General features: G+C 44.9%; 1 protein-coding gene across 2 annotated transcripts in view; it reads right to left on the bottom strand.

Moving 5' to 3' along the window:
• The window catches only part of LOC112663426 (uncharacterized), a 172082-nt gene extending 157462 nt beyond the window's left edge, over nt 1-14620 (bottom strand). The window contains exon 1 of one of the 2 annotated variants that reach the window (XM_025452377.2): nt 14558-14620. The gene's annotated coding sequence lies outside the window, so the exon portion shown is untranslated. The remainder of the gene's footprint in view (nt 1-14557) is intronic. The other variant, XM_025452375.3, reaches the window with a different exon arrangement.
• Between the last annotated feature and the right edge of the window lie 3066 nt (nt 14621-17686).

Here is a 17686-nt window from a genome sequence, read left to right as displayed (position 1 = left end):
TATTTTATTTATTCATTCATTCATTCATTCATTCATGAGAGACACACAGAGAGAAGCAGAGGGAGAAGCAGACTCCCTGCGGGGAGCCCAATGTGGGACTCGATCCCAGCACCTTGGGATCATGCCCTGAGCCAAAGTCAGAGGCTCAACCGCTGAGCCACCCAGGTGCCCCATCAGTGGATTTTAATGTTTTTTTTTTAAGATTTTACTTATTTATTCATGAGAGACACACACACAGAGAGAGAGAGAGAGAGAGGCAGAGACACAGGCAGAGGGAGAAGCAGGCTCCATGCAGGGAGCCCATGTGGGACTCGATCCTGGGTCTCCAGGATCAGGCCCTGGGCTGAAGGCAGAGCTAAACCGCTGAGCCACCAGGGCTGCCCCCATCAGTGGATTTTAATAATAATTTCGGGTGTCTTTAAACTCTCCTTGCTGGCTGTTACACCCCACACCCCACCCCCAACAGAGAAAGAGAGAAACGCTCAGAGTTTTCCATCCCAGTAGAATAAGCCTTGAAACATATCCCGTGTTGGCTCTGGCGTTCACTACCTGCATGACCCTGGGCAAATTGGTGGGATTAACAATAATCTACGTCAGTAGGAAGGTTGTAAAGATCAAATGAGAAAATACATGGAGAAAATAACTTCAAAATCTGCAAATACAATGATAATGGTCCCTCCCCCACTGCCCACATAAAACAGCCCCCAATGAAAGGACACCCTACGGGGTAGTTTGTTACGTGACAGCCTGGGGGTGGGGAACTGAAATGTGCTTTTGGTAAAGTAATATTTGTTACTCATCATAGTCTAACCGAAATCTGGGTTTGATGACTAATGGCCGCACCATCCCCAAGCTCTGCACTGTATACCATCCTCCTCTTTGCTGCATCCCACAGGCATGACCATCAAACCTGGCCCACCACTGACTTTCTTTTTTCTTTTCTTTCTTTTTTTTTTTTAAGATCTTATTTATTCATTCATGAGAGACACAGAGAAAGAGAGAGAGGCAGAGACACAGGCAGCGGGAGAAGCAGGGTCCCTGCAGGGGGCCCGACATGGGACTCGATCCTGGGTCCCCAGGATCACATCCCGGACCAATGCAGGCACTCAACCACTGAGCCACCCAGACGTCCCCACTGACTGGTTTTTATTGCCATTGCAGTGGTGTTTTAGGCCAAGTTCTCTGCCAGGATCTGCCAGGATGGCAGCCCCATATGTGATCACCGGTCATGGGTTCACTTCCAGCAGCTGAGAGCGCACAGCCCACGGAGAGGACGTCAGCAGGGTAGGCCACCCCGTGGCCAGGAAGGTGGAGGAGCATATTTACCACAGTTGCTAGCACTGGAAAAACAAACATCAGTGCTCAGATGCAGTACCTACTCTGGAGCAACGAGGGTCTTCAGAAAGAGCCCAGGGTGGGACTAGGTTTATTTAAAATCTCCTCCCAGGGCCATCCTTATAATAACCCAGGCAGTGGTTTCTGTAAAAGCCGGATTAGATCACCCTGCCTTGCCTTTTAGAAGTTTCCACAACAGATGGAGGGACACAGCTTTAGAGGAAAGCCGGGCTCACATCCGTCTACATTCATTATTGGCCCTGTTCTCCGAAATGCTATATGTTATCTTGAGCCTGTTTGTTTTTATCTGTCAGAGTGGTTTATTGTTAGGGAAATGCGGTGTCAGCTGTCTCTTCCCCACCATCAAAGCCGCTTCATTAAAGTTAATAGTGTTTGACTTGAAGAGATCTCTTACTGAGGTAACCCAAGAAAGCCCCTGCTGGCTGTTATTTTTCCGGCAGTAAAGGCACCAAATGGATGCAGTAACTGCATTAATCTTTTAGGAAGAAGAAGAAATTAAAAAAAAAAAAAAAAAAAAAACCTACAGCATGACTCTATCTAGTAGCTGCTTAATAAATGTGCCTTGAATTCATGAGGCTAATGCCACCCTTCGGTTTGGGACAAGGGGCAGAACTCAATGATGACCTGTGTCCTGACTCGGCCGCTCAAGGCTCTGCGGCCTGTAGCTGGTCACTTCCCCAGTGTGAACTTCAATTTATTAATCTCAGAATTAAGAGGATTAGATTATAAGGAAGTTTTTTTCTTTATTTTTTTAGAAGATTTTATTTATTTATTCATGATAGACATAGAGAGAGAGAGAGAGTAAGGCAGAGACACAGCAGGAGGGAGAAGCAGGCTCCATGCAGGGATCCCAATGTGGGACTCGATCCTGGGACTCCAGGATCACACCCTGGGCCAAAGGCAGGCGCTAAACCGCTGAGCCACCCAGGGATCCCAGAAGCTTTTTCTTTAAACTGGGGAACCTTTGGACAAAGGTAATCTTGCAATGAAGCCTGATGTATAAAGCAGATAAGAGCAAACTTTTTCCAGCTAAAGGGAGAGAAACCAGAAGTCCCACCTTCTCAGCGTGTCCACCTGCCTCCCTACCGGCCTTCATCTACACCCATCCTCGTCCCACCCCCAGGGGTCCCGGGCAACCTTTGCAGGCTGCCCCCCACAACCATCTGAAATCTACTGGCCCGGAAAGAATGATCTTTAAGGTCTTATCTGCTCGGAGTCTGGATTCTGTGATTAAGCAACTGGAGTTGAGGACAGTTTCTAATTAATGTAATAACTTCATGAAAGTCTCTGCTCACGGCCCCAAAACATCGAACTGTCTCGGTTTGGCTTTGTTTTCGATCTTCTGATCACGGCTTTCTATTGTGTGCTGTCAAATTTCCCTTCACCATTGGAGGAGTTGGGTCTCAGGCAAGCGCTCCATCACCTCTGGATCATTGTCACTTAGGGCCAGTTAGTTCAGTTTCAAATGTCAGTGCGACTCAATTTAAACCTCATCACCTCCCTCCCCGGCAGAGCAGGCTGCAGCTGGGAGTGTGACTCTTCGAAATGCTTCCTCACCCGCTGGGCTACCTTTTGGGCCAGAAAACCAGCAAGAGAGTCAAACCCAACAGGCCCTGTACCAGAGCGTGCACCTGACCATGACAGACTTGGGCATCCTGGCCACATCTGCCAGCACACGTGCGGGCTCCGTGGCAGCCAGACCCCTCAGCGTCCTGCCTCCTCCTCCAGTCTTCCCCTCTGCTAAGCAGGCCGGGGGACAAATCTGCAAGGCCGCTACCCAGGAAGATGTCCAGTAGGGAACCTAAAGCCAGTATTCTCTTCTTGCAAGCAAGAAGGGATTTCTCCCCTCATTTAATTTGTTGAAGGAATTACCCCCCCCAAAGGCTCTGTTGCTCCAAAAGGCTGCAGCCAAGAAGACTTGCCCTCTCTTGCTTCCCCCATAGCCGCCAGAAAAAGCCTTCAGGATGAGAAATAAAGTTTGAGTCAACAATTGGAAGTAGGAGGACCTAGCAGGCTGCCCCATAGTTGGGGGGGGTGGTAAGGGAAGGAGCAGGGGGCACGCTGTCATCGGCTTTCTTTAAAATCTTGCATCTGCAACTATGGTCCTAGCTGCCAAATCTAATACCACAGAAAGAAATCCCACCTCACATCCTGTACACATGTCCTACTAGGATATCCACCAGATTCGATTTGTATTTATACATGTGGTTCAGACTTGGATGGGTACCAGCCCAGTGCACCTGTGTAAAACTCTAAAGAATCCCAAACCACACATCTAGTTTTATTTTTTTGGCCCAAGTCTCTGAGGGGGAATATAAAACGAGAGCAAAGAGAACTATTCCTTCCTTCTTCCTTCCTTCCTTCCTTTCTTCCCTCATTTAGCTCTGTCTATGGAGCCTTTCCTTACACCAGGCAGGTGCTAGGCACTTGCGTAAGGCCATGGCAAATAAAACATGTCCTTTGCCTGGCCATGGTTACCCAAAGCCACAGAAATGATTCCACTTTTATGACACTTTAGCATGGCTTTTCCAGAAGCTTTTATCCCCAGTAGCTCATTAGGATCCTCACAATAACCACAAAATGGTTATGGTGGATATAATCACTGTGTTACAACGGAGGAAATAGAAATAGAGCAGTGTTAAGTGACTTGTCCGGTCCCACTGAGAGTTAAGTGCATCTGACTTCTGGTCCCTGGATCTTTCTGTGTGACCAAACTGTACCCGAATGTATCCTGTGTTTCCCCATGACCACCTTACAATGACTGTACGTTCCAGATCTTCCAGGATCCTTTCAACTTCAAATATTCCGTTCCTTTGTCTTCCAAATTTTGCTTGTCAGACCACTTGAGCTAGTTCTGAAAATAGTCATTTATACCAATTTTAGGTTTGAAAAAACGTAGCTCTCTTCTTTAGCTTAAATGGACTGAAGTGAGATTTAGACTTCATAGCATTAAGACTATGCAAGAGTCACAGTTTTTCAATCAAATCATCCTTTGGTGTAGGAAATGATTTCAGTACACACATTATTTAAGCTATTCCGAAAACTACTCTGACATTCTTTTTATTAATCTTTTTCCTGTTTCAGATCCTTCCATCAGGCATTTCTGTCAGGCTTCTGAAGGCTCCCATATGCACACTTCCAGTGCAGAAATGTGTTCTTTTTTGGTTCACTGGAATCTTTCAGAATGTCTGGCACTGAAACAGATTGGCTTTAATTAAAAGGCTATGATTTCTGTGAATTCCCATTAAGCTAGTGAAAGAAATCTGCATTTAAAAAATACAGTTAACACATTAAGGCACACTTGTACTGAAAAAATGCTTCATGTTTAAGAAACTACTTAAGCAGATGAAACTAAACTGCCTGTAATAAAAATATGCTCATTTTTAGTAAAATCCCTCAGTTCTGAAGAGAGGGGTTAGTCTCGTACATATGTGCCCAATTAGCCATAAAAACTCAACTAGACATGAACCATGCAATCCGCCTGTCGATGTTAAAACACAGATCCTATTAACAGCAATGTAATTTAAATGGTTAAAAAGTGATAAAGTACATAACTATCATCTGATAGGGTTTGAAATATGATACTGCTGTACCCCGATGACAAACCAGTTTTGAATTATGACTCCAGCAAAGTTTGAAATAGCTCAAGCATGTTAATTAGTGATCCACAAATTCAAGAACTGCATTATATTATGTTATATATTATATTGAGCCACACCTCTTTGCCCACCAGCAAAAGCACATCCCCTAATATTCAGAGAGGATAGCCATGTGAATCTTTTTGAATTCTAGGTCCCGGATACCCCAGGAACACCTGACATAACTTCCCCTCATTCAACTCACTTGTCTTTAAGATGTGATACAACTCAAGATAGTTTCTCGGGGAACAATATTTCAGACGACCTAGGAAGTGCAGAGAAGTTCACCAGTTACTAGGAAAATGCACGAAGAGCAATCAATATAATCACTTCTTTCCACATCGGTGACTCTTAAACTATGTAGGGACACTCCCACACAGGCAGGGGAAAGCCTGTGATAACCAAGAAGTGGGAGGAAGATATTTGAATCATTTATTATTAGCTTTATTAGAGATAAAAGTGAGCTGATGTGCCTTACTTTTTATTATAAAATAACACCCTGTACATTTATGGGTTAGGCTTGAGCCCATCCAGAGGATCCTGCACTCACCAATGAACTGGTGACCCTGCTTTGAGAATCACTGCACTGGGTGCTTATAATGTTAAAGGCAGGATTTCTTTGATAACCATTTATAAATAAAATACAATTGATTATTTCGGAAGGCAAACTAAACTCCCATCACCTAACTTAACTGTCTCGTCTGTTTAAGTGACCACAAAATAGTGAGCCGCAGCCCCCCTTGATGGTGCAATTCTGGTAATCTCCAGGTATCTCCCATCCTTAGAATCAGCCCCTCGGACCTAATCCAAACCCTGTTTGCTCAGGCTCAGCAAATTGCCTCTGCTTTTATAGTCACTGGAAAAAAAGAAACGTATTGTAACACCATCCTCTAAATACCATGCCACCTTCACAAATGTAGCAAATGGCTAGGAATAGTATGCTCTGCCAGAGGACCTGAGCCCCATCAAAATTACCAAATGAGAGGCTGAATAATGTGCTCTGGCTGGTGTCTCTAAAATAACTAGTTTCTTGGAGGAGGAGGAAGAGATCAGCCTGTGAACCCTGGCAAATCAATCTATTTAGTTCGCATCAAACTAAATGGTCTGAACCATCGGGTATGAAGAGCTCCATTCGAAGTTCACCAAATGTGACTGTGGTTTCACACCAAGTGATAAAACTGTGAAATTCAAGACAGAGATCTTGTCATTGCTGCCTTCCTAACCAAGCTCTGATTCATGTCTCCTTTCCATTTTCTGCTGCACCTCTTCCAGGCGGCATTATATTCTTGCCTGGACTGGTGCAGTAGCCTCTTGGCTGGCCCCTCCACCATGGGCCTCTCATCCTTCGCCCTGCTGAAAACTTAATCTTCCGTAAGTCCAGCTCCAATAAAATTGCTCCCCTGACCAAACAACTTGAATCATTGGTCACCGCTGCCAGTCAGCAGAATTAAGGTCACATTCCTTAGCCTGGGATTTGAGGCACTTGCCTCTTTCTAATGTCCTTTCTCACTTCATTGCAAGCAATCTGCAAGGCCCGGTCCTCTCTACACAGGCTCTCCCGCATTTGCTCCTGCAGCTCCCCCACCTAGGGTACTATCCTTTATCATCTCCTTGTGACCCCTCTGTGTGGAAATCCTTCCCATGGGTAAAGCCTACAAGAGAGAAGTTCCATCTTTGCTCTTAAAAGTGCAAAGAGTGGTGCCTGGCTTAAGAGCACTCATTTAATGTTTTCTGTTATTATGGTAGTTACTGCTGCCCTTGTGCCATGGAGTCTTTAATCTTCACAGACGGACTAACCCCTTGCTCCTATGGGATTGTTAACTGTAGCTCTCTTATGATGTACCTAATTACTTTTTCTTTCCTCCCATAGTTATTTCATTATACATTTCATCTCCTCTTATGGACTGTGAGTTTCTAAAACAGGTCTTATTTCATTCACCTTTGTATCTTCCATCAGACTACAAGGCCTTGCCGCAAATCTTGGAAGAAAAATGTTAAATATTGTATCGGGCCACGAGGGGGCACGGTTGAGCTACCCTAACAGTGGAATCCTCTTCCAGTTAGTTAATCAGGTTTGAGAACTGAGAGGCTTTTTCCCCTTGGAGGTCTATTTGTAAATCTGTGTAAAGTAAATGTATATGCATGATGTGTGATTCCAAATCTATTTATGTTGACGTGGAAAGATAGCTGTGATACAGTGAACCTTGAAAAGGAAGAAGCAAAATAGAATATATATGATCCAATTTTTGCATAACATCTAATCTTAAACGTGAGAGAAGAGTCTGGAAGTATATCCACCAAAATGTTAACAGCTGTAACCTCTGGGAAGGGGAAACAACAGAGAGGGGAAATATGAAGGTTTTGTTTTCTATTTTGTACCTTTCTGGATTTTTTTTTTAAATAAACCATACCTATTAAATTTTACAATCAGAAAAATAAAGCCATTTGCTTTAAAAAAATCTCAAAGCAACATGTTTATTTTCTTTCTCTTGTGACCTCACCGTCAGCTCCATATTTGATATATTTAAAAGTAAGTATTTCAGGAATTTTCTGATAAATGAAAGCAAAGAATCCCAAATTCTCTTGATAGACTGTGCCTTTAGTGTCTCAGTAATTTTTAATGGCACCCTTGGATGAAAGAAACACTTAACAGCTCCATTTATTAAATGCTAAAGTCCAAACAACGTATGAAGTATTTATGTCCTAACAATTGTGTGGTCATTGGAAAGAATAATACACATAAATCGAAAAAATATATTTTTTTATTTCATTCTTAAACGGTATAATTACTTACTAACGGACTGTATACACCTATCGGGCACCTTACAACTTCTTAAACCTGGGAATCAGATTGGACACTGCTGCTCTCATCTCCTACTCCACACTGATTTTCATTAGGTACTCAGTTTTTATCACAGCAAGCACCAAAAACCCAGCTTCGCAAAGATATGACACCACTGGAAGGAATGTAGCACGACCTAATGTTGAAACTATGAGCACCTCCAGCTAGCAGCTCTTGAGCATCCCACAAATGTCAAGTATAGTTCCATTTCCCTTAAAAACGTAATATATCCCACGGTACCCCTGCGTGTTTACTGCAGCACCCCTGGGCACCATGGCACACAACTAGGGAAACAGTAAATTCCAAAGATAAAAACCGATTGCCTGCAAGGCTGGCAAAGGAGAAATGCATTAAACTAGACCTGAGGGGATCTCTGGGTGGCGCAGCGGTTTGGCGCCTGCCTTTGGCCCAGGGCGCGATCCTGGAGACCCGGGATCGAGTCCCACATCGGGCTCCTGGTGCATGGAGCCTGCTTCTCCCTCTGCCTGTGTCTCTGCCTCTCTTTCTCTCTGTGTGACTATCATAAATAAATAAAAATTTAAAAAAAAAATAAATAAAAAAATAAAAAATTAAAAAAAAATAAACTAGACCTGAAATTATTCCGACCTAGTAACTCTGTCAAAACTATTTTGTTTTCTCTGGGGCTCCTGTATGGCTGTCAGTTAAGCGTCTGCTTTTGGTTCAGGTCATGGTCTCGAGGTGCTGGGATGAGCCCAAGTCTGGCTCCCTGTTCAGCGAGGAGTCTGCTTCACCGTCTCCCCATTCCTCACTTGTGCTCTCTCTTTCTCTCTCTCTCTCAAATAAATAAAATCTAAAAACAAAAACAGAAAACCTATTTTGTTTTCTCTAAACCAAGGTCTTTAAGGAAGGAGAAAAGAGCGGTGTGGGAAGCTGGCCTGAGCTTTGGACTCTGGTGGTTTCCCTGTACCCCCATTCCACCAAAGTCCTCTGCCAATGTTTCTCCTATTCAAAACTAAGAACAACAGCAGCCCCCAAAGTAGCATGTTCCTGGGAAACAGTCCAGTTCTTTTCCATGGTGTCTAGGCCTGGATCTCCAACCAACCTCCTCACTTTTCTACCCCTCCACTCCAAAGTTTGAGGCTTTACAAAGATGGAGGAAAGCATAGCAGGCCCCAACACTGAACTGCTAACTGCTGAGTTGGCCCTCATCCATCCTTGGTGAGCTCCTGGGACCAAGTCCCCCCGCAATCAAGTACAGAACTGGTGCTACCCAGAGGCACCTGGGTGGCTCAGTCTGTTAAGCATTGCCTTTGGCTTAGGTCATGATTTCAGAATCTTGGGATTGAGCCCCACACTGGGTTTCCTCCTCAACGGGGAGTCTACTTCTTCCTCCCTCTGTGCTTGCTCTCTCATTCTCTCTCTCTCTCTCTCAAATGAATAAATAAAATCTTAAAAAAAAAAAAAAGAACGGTGCTATCCAAATTGACTTGAAATCTGGATTAAAAAGTACTTTTTCTCTAAAGATGAATGAGCTCAATTTCACATCTTGATTTAGTGATAGGGTTTGTGATTTTCTACTAACAACTCAAACATAATTAAAACAAACTCAAAAAGCATCTCCAACTTGTGTGGAGGGAAGTTCCATGCAGGGACTGCTTAAAGAAGTTAATCAAGATCACAGAGAGGTAGAAACAACACGAAGGTCCATACCCACATAAATAGATAAACAAGTTTGGGCTATCTGTCCATACAATGGCATATTATTCAGCCTTAAAAAGAAAGGAAATTCTGACCCCTGCTACAACGTGGATGAACCTCGAAGACTTTCTTCTAAGTGAAGTAAGCTAGCCACAAAAGGACAAATACTGTGAGATCAGGACCTGAACTGAAACCAAGAGTCTTACGCTCAACCGACTGAGCCACCCAGGCACCCCTCTCCTTGTCTTTATCCATCTTTGAAGTCCAGCTCAAATGCTGGGACTTTGTGAAATCATTAATCTTTTGTTTGAATTCTACCAAAGACTCTGACAGTAGGAATTTCATAGTCCATTGTACAGTCAGCTTGGTTAAGTGTCAGAAGTTTCAAAATAGTCCATAGTACAGTTGACCCTTAAACCACACAGGGGGTGGGGATACGGATCCCTGCATAGTTGAAAATCCACGTAAGCCTAACACCGTTGGCCTAACACCGTTGGCTTACGGTTCATATAGTCTATGAACACATATTTCATATGTTATATGTATTATATACTGCATTCCTACATTAAAACAAGCTAGAGAAAATGTTAAGAAAATCATGGGGCGGGGACGTGCCTGGGTGGCGCAGTCGGCTGAGCCTCTGCCTCTTGGTTTCGGCCCAGGTTGTGACCTCAGGGTCGTGGGATCAAACCCCAGGCCAGGCTCCACTCTCAGCGCAGAGTCTTCTTGGGGTTCTCTCTCCCCCTGCCCCTCCCCACCATGGGCTTGCAAGCGTACATCCTCAACACTCTCTCATTCAAATAAATAAAGCTTCAAAAGAAATCATAAGGAAAAGAAAATACATTTACAGTACTGTATTTATCCAAAAAATCCACATTTAAGTGAACCCACACAGTTTAAACCTGTATAGTTCAAAAGTCCACTATATACTAATGCATTACATAATTGAAGGACTACAAACAAGTTTGATTATAACTGTGCTATCATCTCTTAGTTTCCCCAAATGCTTAACCCAATGCTTTATACATAAAAGCATTTAATAAATGTCTGTTGAATAACATTTAACACACACCATCAAATTCCTAAACCTCAGTTATATCCTTAAGCCAGTGATAGTCAATATTCTTTTTTCTTTCTTGCATCACAGACCTTTTTTCTAATGGAATCTCAACATATATTTTATAGGAAGATTGTTTATATGTTCTATATACAGAGTAAAGCACGTATAAGTGGCATCTCATTTTATTTAAAATTAAAATTTACAACATTTCTTATTATTAATAGACCTGTGAGAAGAGGAGGCTGTTTCTTTCTTTCTCTCTCTCTTTTTTTTAAGATTTTATTTATTTATTCATGAGAGACACAAAGAGAGGTAGAGACACAGGCATCCCAAGGAGGCTGTTTCAATGAAAATAAACTCTGAAGTAGAGGGCTAGGAGTGGTGATTTGCACTCAGCCATTTCCATTTTCAGCTTATTTCTGTGTTTTGATTGGTTTCACGATTCAGAAAATCCCAATTCACACAGCTAAGTCATAGTGTGCAATGAGTTCCATTTTTTTCAAGCTCAGATACAACCTGTTGTATCTGTGACACATTAAGAAAGCCATACACAATTAAGAACCCAGGCGCTGATTTAAATCCTGTCTCTCAAAATAAATAAATAAATAAATAAATAAATAAATAAATATAAAAAAAATAAATCCTGCCTCTCCTGTTTGACAAAGCAGACCTTAAACAACTTATTCAGACTCACTTTATGCATCTGTAAGCTGGAAATATTAACAGTTTTCCCTCATAAGGTTGTACAGGAACAAGATAGGCCTCGCAAATGAATAATACCTCAATAGTCTTCAGTGTGTTAAAATGCAGTACAGGAGACTGAAGTGTGTGGTTATATTTACTTTTTTAAAAAAGATTTTATTTATTTATTTATTTATTTATTTATTTATTTATTAATGAGAGACACATAGACAGAGAGAGAGGCAGAGACACAGGCAGAGGGAGAAGCAGGCTCCATGCAGGGAGCCCGACGCGGGACTCGATCTCAGGTCTCCTGGACTACGCCCTGGGCTAAAGGCGGCGCTAAACAGCTGAGCCACCCGGGCTGCCCAATATTTACTTTTTAAAAATATTTTATTGCTTTATTTGACAGAGTGAGAGAGCACAAGGGCAGAGGGAAAGGGAGAAGCAAGCTCTCCCCCGAGCAGGGTGCCCGATGCGGGGCTCGATCCCAGCACCATGGGATCACAACCTACGCTGAAGGAAAACACTTAACCCACCGGGCCACCCAGGCGTCCTTAAGTGTTCAGTTTTAATGTTATATTATATACTGAACCGTTATTAAAACATTTATATGCGTAAAGCATAAAGAAGAACAGTATAACGAAACCCATGTTCCCAACCAGTTTAAGAAAAATGACAATAACTGTTGAAATCCCCAGTGTGCCCCTTCCCTGTCCTCCCCCAGGAGGAACTGTTACCTTTTCCATACTTTCTTTTTCAGTTTTGTTTAGCAGTTACCCTGTTACTATAAGCCAGGTCCTGTCCTAAGTGCTTTCCACAATGCCCACATCTTACCCTCCCAACAAACCCCACGGAGGTACCACCTGCGCCCTACAGGTGCACGGGGTAGTAGGCAAGAGCATGCTCACAGTTTGTAAATGGAGCTGCCAGGATTTGAATCCAGGCAGTGGACCTCTGGAGTCTCCGTTCTCCGACACACACCCAGGCCCAAAACACAGTGTTAAGGGCATCCTCACACTTCCCACTTGAATGGACCCTGACGTCACACCCACCAGGTGCCAGGCACCTCCAGGGAAACTACACAGCTCAATGGAAAGCTTCTCCTCTCTGGCACCTGACAGCTCCCAGAACACTGGTTCCCCCCACGGCTGGACTCCAGCTCTGCGCATCTGAGAGCCAGGCCCTGGGCCAGGCACCCGTGAGCCCCTGGGAGCTGTGTGTGGCCTTGAGGAAAGGCGGGCAGGCCCGGCCACCTCACCTTGCTGTTGGCCAGGGTGGTTCTCGACAACAATCAATCCCCAAGGAACCACGGGAAATTCCAAACTTTCTGCCCCCACTCCCAGCCTCTTCCTCATCCAGGCTTCCTCTGAGAAGTGAACCACGTAGGACTCCGCAGGAATCCACAGCCTCTGCCAGCAAGCAGGCCAGTTGCAGTCCCGTGGCCCAGCCCACAGGGAAAGACCTCCACTTTAGCTCATGTCACTCCCCTAATTATTCCCTGTGCCTGGAGGCCAACAATAACAGAGCGTTTTTCACGAGCAGCTCCCACCACGAACCTTGCAGCCTCGTACACGCAGCCAAGCGCTGAGAAGTGCTAAAGGGTCAGGGGGTTTGCACGGCCAGCAGTCCCAGGCCTCTGGGGGAGAATCCCGGCCACTTTCTAGTCCAAAATCAGGCCCCAAAAAAACTGCCTGAGGCCCCAGCTGCCTCCAGGGCCTACTTCCTGGGGCTGGCCTGGGTCACCGTGGGTGGGGCCCTAAGTGGGGCCAGCAGATCTGAGAGCAGCTGCACCCAAGCCACCAAGGGATAAAAGCAAGGGAGTAGGGGACAGGAGACTAAAGATGTTTCCTCCACGGTCACAATCGGCAAGTGCTCTCAAGGCTATCCTATGTTGCAAAGATTGTTTTTTTAGTAAATTCATTTATTAAATCCCAGTCCCGGCAGATACTGAGAGTGGGGGGTACGGTTCTAGAATATAACAGCACGTAAGACAGCAACGTCTCCTACATTGTTGTTGCGGTGGGGGCTGGGGGTGCAGCAATTACCAAATTAATAATTTCAGATCGTGGTGCGTGCTTGGAAGAAAATAAAATATCATTGTATGAGGGTGGGCTGAGAAATGAATATGAGCTAAGATCTAAATAAGGAGGAGCTAGCAAAGCAAAGGCAAGGGAAAAGCATTCCAGAAAGAACAGAGGTGCAAGACCCTGAGGCCTCTGATTAAATGGTGATTAGGGGTTTGAAAAATATCTGATGGAAAACCGGTGCTCTCAAAATCCTAGTACATGGTAAAGTTATTTCCTTAAGAGCATAAAGATCAAAGTGCTATGTTGGAAAGAAATTTGTCCTTGGCTTTGAAACGAAGATGCAAAAAGAATGTATGCGAATATATATGTACATTTATATGTCTCAAAAGGATCTTTTTAAAGAGCCTTTCATGTCCTTTATCCTTTAAACTTTTGTAATATAGGTTGAAAGCATGATACAATCTTTAACTTCCAGCTCATGCACTGGAAGATCTTTCTCCTAAAACTAATGAAGACATCCGTTCTGTCCGGATGTAATTTACCTCCCTTGCCCCAGAATTTGAAATCAGAATGCCATGTACCTCTAATTGCAACTATGTTAACAACAACAACAACAACAACAACACGTGTGCACATGGATTAAGGCCGTGGGAGTATAGGAAGAGGTGGCGGTTGTTTTCCAATATTCCTTTTTTGTTGTTATTGTTGTTAAAACTGGGAAGAAAAGAATACATTGTGCACAACGGGGCAATTTTCTGGTCTTCGATGTCAATAGATGTGTTTTTAACTGCGGCTCGTATCTCATTTCCAACGTCACCACCACCTACACCCTCTCCGAGCTACAAGTAGAGCTGAAAAGTGCAGAGCTCTCCGCAAACCCTGGTGCAGCGACGGGGTGGCTCCTGCAGGGTCCGCGCACGCCCTTCTCGGTCTCTGCGGAGGGAGCTTCTTGGGGATCCTCGGGGGGAGGGGGGCACCCCGGGGGCACCCCGGGGCTCTTCTAACGGGAGGCGCGCGTTCTGGACCCAACAGGCCTCGCTTGGCCCAAAGCTCCCCTCTCCGGGGCGATTTCTGGAAGGGATCTCGAGCTGGGCGGGGTCCCGGCCGGGCACGCAGGTGTACCCGTCAAGGGGAGCGGCGGGTGCAAGGGCACAGAGTGCGGCTGGGGACACACCCCGCGCCTCTGCGCCCCTCCCCGACCCCCGGAGTGTGTCCGCGCGCCAGCGGCCGGGGCTCCAGAGCTTCCAGGACCTGCGCGGGTCGCGGGGGTCGCGGGGTCCCGGGGGCTTACCGTCGGCGGCGGGGGGCGCGCGCGTCTCCGGACCCGGGGCAGCAGCGGGCCCGGGAGCCTCGCCCCCCGCGACCTCTGCCCCGCAGGGCGGACCCGGCGGCGGAGACCGCGCCCCCTCTCGAGCGCGCCTGCAACCTGCGCCCGCGCCCTGAACCCGCTCCCGGCCCAGCCTGGGGGGTGGGGGCGTTGGCTGCCCCTGCGGTCGGAGGTTTGGGCTGCGGTGCTTTAGTCGGACTCCAGGGCTTTCAAAGTAGAGACCGTGGGCCTGGAGGAAAGAGGAGCATTAAGTTGCATAGATTTAAGGAGCAGAGAACAGGGGCCCCACCCCACCCCCCAAAAAAAACCAAGGTTCCAAATTTTGAGCGGCCACTGCTTCCTTGTGCCAAAGAGCAAGCCCACTTGTTTTTCTTTTCCTTTTCTCTAATTGCCGTTTTTAAAAAACCCTTTTATGAGGCTCTATAGCTTCCATTCTGACAGCCTTGTGTGAATTTTCAGCAAACAGCGGCCCAGACCAGCCGGGGAGAGGGCCTCCCCATCCCAAATGTTTGCCTGCACGCTCGACTTCATGGAAACCATTCCAAACTGGGCCAGCCCCGCGCTGTCTTCTGGGCTTGGAGCCCTGTTTGATGGGGAAAAGTGTTCTCAGCCCCAACCCCAAGACCCTGGGATGGCTAACAGAGGGAATTCTACGGATGTTTCCAGATTCAAGCAGCTCTAGTAATTTCTGGCAAAACATTGTTTAAAGCCAGTTTCTCAAATCGTGGTCCAAGGACCACCTACATCAGATATCCAGGGATCCTTGGTGTAGATTCAGGATTTAGGGCCTACACTCTAGCTGATAAACTAGATTAAGAATGATGAGGCCCAGAAATCTGCATTTTCACAAGCTTGCCTTGTGAGGTTTCTGCTCGGTATGGTTTGAAAATTACTAGATTTGGCCCTTTATTTGACACTGCTGAAATGGTACTTGTTTTTCCATCTGGAGCACTCCCTCAAAACTCTCAACAGTATTAAACATTCTTCTTCTTCTTCTTCTTCTTCTTCTTCTTCTTCTTCTTCTTCTTCTTCTTCTTCTATTTCTTCTTCTTCTTCTTCTTCTTTTTTCTAAGTGTAGGCTACAAAATTTGGCTTCCAAACAAACTGTGCCTTATTTCATGAATTTTTTTTAAGAAAATTATGCTTAAAGCATTACTTCCTACTGTATAGGGCTCTGAGCACATACCAATGATTTAAAAAAAAAAAAAAGTAGGTGGATTTTGCTGAGTGCCTGCTACTAACGTTGAGCAATTTGTCATTCTGGGCCAAACCTATACCTGCCCTGCTGCTAACTGACCTGAATGTTTGCATCCCCCAAAATTCATGTTGAGACCTCATCCCCAGTGTAATGGTATTTGGAGGTGGGGCCTTTGGGAGATCATTAGGTCATGAAGCAGAACCTACAGGGATTAGTGACTCCATAAGAGGCTTGGGAAAGCTTCTTTACCCTCCTGCCATGTAAGACACAGCTAGTGGATGGCTGTCTGAACCCAGAAATGGGCTCTCCCCAGACACCCAATCTGTCAGTGCCCAGATATCTTAGTCTCCAGAACTGTTAGAAATCTCTGTTGTTTATAAGCCACTGAGTCTATAGCAAGCCCAAATGGACTAAGACACCTGCTGGGTTTTCTTCTATTGCTTCACTCCAGCCTCAATCAGCGTGGCTTTCCTGGGGAAAATGGAAGCTGAGTCTGTGATCATGGTGGTTTCCAAATTGCACTGTACAACAAAATCATCTGTGGAGTGTTTTTTTTTTAATTTATTTATTTATGATAGTCACAGAGAGAGAGAGAGAAAGAGGCAAAGACACAGGCAGAGGGAGAAGCAGGCTCCATGCACCGGGAGCCCGATGTGGGATTGGATCCCGGGTCTCCAGGATCGCGCCCTGGGCCAAAGGCAGGCGCCAAACCGCTGCGCCACCCAGGGATCCCTGTGGAGTGTTTTAAACTACGGACCCACACAAAATGTCACCAATCCCAAACACATTTGTTTGCAGAAAATTTGTTTCACAAAGCATCCCAATGGAATTAATGACCTATCAAAAGTGGTACTGCCAGAAGGAGCAGTAACTGAATTTGAGGAAATAATTAAAGATACAAACAGAATTTTTGCAACAAAAATGTCCAACACTTTCTTGCTTACGATATAAAAAATTTGAAAATAACCCCAAGTTGTCCAGCAGTAGAGAGTTGGTTAAGTAAATTATAGTATATTTATATGAAGGAATACAAGACAACTATTAACATAGTTCAGAGAATATTTATTGACCTGGGAAAATGTTCATGGTGGGTAAAGTGAAAAGAAAAACATGAACAATTGCTCCTTTCTGGTTATTAAAAAAAAAAAAAAAGTTGAGTGGTAATGGACAGAAGACCCACAAAATCAAACTCCTAAGCAGGTGATAGTGAACACTGAAAAGAATCTCAATTTGAACAGCAGAACTGGGACACAGCAGAAAACAGAGTTTTAGTCTGAAAGCTATTGAAGAATCCATTAGATCTCCTCTCCAAGTCATTACATCTGGGTGACTGCCCCCCATGGCAGCAAAACACTGAAGGTTTGTTCTCTTGAGAGGGTAAGTGCATTAAAAACAAGAAAATTCAATGAAAGTTTAAATACTGCCCAATGACAGAACATGAGAGACACCTAACTCTGGGAAATGAACAAGGGGTAGTGGTAGGGGAGGTGGGCGGGGGGTTGGCATGACTGGGTGACGGGCACTGAGGGGGGCACTTGGCGGGATGAGCACTGGGTGTTATGCTATATGTTGGCAAATTGAACTCCAATTAAAAATAAATTAAATAAATAAATAAATAAATAAATAAATAAATAAATACTGCCCAAGCCCTCTTCCCCAGCAGGCTGGAAGCCTGACATACATTCTCCAGTGAGGAAATTGCAAGATTCTTTTCTATGACATGAAGGGCTCCTGATCAGATCCAATAAGACTGCCTTGTGGTGAAGCCCATAGTTGGCAAACCCCATCCACACATATAGAGCTTCTAATCAGCATTTTTCTGCCTACTTGGCAGATACCAAGAATCACCAGGTGTTAGAAGTAAGATTCTAATGTTAAAGATGCGGTAGGAGCAA

The sequence above is a fragment of the Canis lupus genome, chromosome 18, assembly GCF_003254725.2.
Source record: "Canis lupus dingo isolate Sandy chromosome 18, ASM325472v2, whole genome shotgun sequence".
In the NCBI taxonomy this organism is placed as follows: Eukaryota; Metazoa; Chordata; class Mammalia; order Carnivora; family Canidae; genus Canis; species Canis lupus.
This window is presented reverse-complemented; position numbering and strand designations above follow the sequence as displayed.